This window comes from Dipodomys ordii, unplaced genomic scaffold (genome assembly GCF_000151885.1).
Source record: "Dipodomys ordii isolate 6190 unplaced genomic scaffold, Dord_2.0 Scaffold156, whole genome shotgun sequence".
Taxonomy (NCBI): domain Eukaryota; kingdom Metazoa; phylum Chordata; class Mammalia; order Rodentia; family Heteromyidae; genus Dipodomys; species Dipodomys ordii.
The window spans coordinates 1,159,833-1,161,895 of NW_012267372.1; positions in this window are offsets into that span (position 1 = coordinate 1,159,833).

Here is a 2,063-nt window from a genome sequence, read left to right on the forward strand (position 1 = left end):
GAGGGACAGTGCCCAGGCCCAGAGTTCAGGCCCCATGACTGACACACACACATACATATACACACACACACACAACTGTAATTTGGGAGGTGCTGTAATCCCAGCTACTCAGGAGGCTGAGATCTGAGGCTTGAAGTTCAAAGCCAGCCTAGGCAGGGAAGTCTGTGAGACTCTTATCTCCAATGAACCACCAGAAAACCGGAAGTGTGGCTCAAGTGGTAGATCACTAGCCTTGTGCAAAAAAGCTTGGAGAGAGTGCCCAGGCCCAGAGTTCAAGCCGGGGGGGGGGGGGGGGGAGAAAGGGGGGCTGGCGGGAAGGAACTCCTGTAGAAAGCAGGATACACAGAAAGATCTACAAATTACAACCACATAACTTCGGGTGTTCTCTCAAGAGCAAGTCCATGCAGCAGTTCAGCCAGGCATGGTGGTGAACATCTGTGATCCCAGCACTCAAGGAAACCTACTGAGGCCTGAAGATCTCAAGTTCAAGACCAGTTTGGGCTAGATAGTAACTTTGAGGCTAATCTGGAATAGAACAAAAGGTACTCGAGGCTGAGCTCTGGAGGATCATTGTTCAGAGCCATACTGGAAAGTTTATTACACTCTATCTCTAATTAACTAGCAAAATGCTAGACTGGTGGTGTGGCTCAAGAAGCAAAGCACCAGATGAGCAACCCAGCCCAGTGAGTACGAGGTCCTGAGTTCAAACCCCAGTATATCCAAGGTAATTTTTAACAGTATAAAATCTAAGTAAAATCATCCTCATCAACAAAAATTAAGGGAGAAAATGCTTTAATTATCATAAAAAATGCAGACAGAGCAGTTGGCAAAATTGTCAGGCTCAGCTGCGAGCAGGAATTTGCCTATTTTCTGAGGTTTTCAATGATCACATGCCTTGGATGCTTCATAAACAAGATATATAAATAAGTACTCAGTACGTTCCTGAAAGATGTCAGCATTCTTCGGTGTTGGAATTATTCAAAGAAAACCACACAACGATGACTAAACAGGTTGCCAATAACAAGTACTTGGACAGCGGAATCCAAACGAAAGAAATGGAGAGGTTAGGGGGCGTGGCTTGTGGGCGTGGCATTAATGGGCGTGGCTTCCCTGGGGGCGTGGCTAAAGTGTTGAGCCGCTCTGCCCAGCCAGCAGAAGGCCCAAGTTCAATCAATACTCAGTATCTGAACATGGAGAACTCATAATAACCCAATGTCCACATGCTTAGCTTAGTTATTTAGTGGTAAATAACTGCTGGCATGTTAGCAGATTCCTGAATCGCCGGAGACCATGGCCGAGCCTGACTTTTTTTTAATTTGATTTTTTTTTTTAATTGGCAAAGCTAGGGATGAGGTTCACCATTACCCCAGCTGCAATTTTCTTTTTTTAATTTAGTTTTATGCCATTTTTATTTTCTCTTTTATTTTTTTTGACCTCTGGGTTATTTACTTTGCAAATACTTGTGGTTTTTTTTTTTTTCGAGCTATTTTCCTGTTATTGATTTCTGTCAGGACAGAGAAAATATTTTGTAATATCTGACTTTTGTAAACAGCATGGGGCTGGATTTTTTTTTTTCGGTCGTGGGGCCTGAACTCTGGGCCTGGGCGCTGTCCCTCAGCTCTTCAGCTCAAGGCAAAAGCTCTACCACTTGAGCCACAGGGCCACTTCCGGCTTTTTCTGCTTACGTGGTACTGAGGAATGGAACCCAGAGCCTCATTCATGCAAGGCAAGCGCTCTACCACTGAGCCACCTTCCCAGTCCAATGGAGTTGAATTTTGCTCTATTTTAAAAATTTGCTTTTTTTTTTTTAACTCTCCCAAATAGGGTCTTGTGGGGCTCAGCACCTCTCGCTTGATAGGCTTTGTTTGGTAGTTCAGCTTGTCCTGTTATCATTTGGGCCACACCTCCAGCCCAGCTTTTTGGCTAATTGGAGAGAGTCTGGAGGAGTTTTCTACCCAGACTATTCCTGAACTTGGGATTCTCAAGCTCTTTTGCTCAAGACTAGTGCTCTACCACTTTAAGCCACCACTTCCCAACTAAACCTTTTCTTTTTTTTTTTTTTT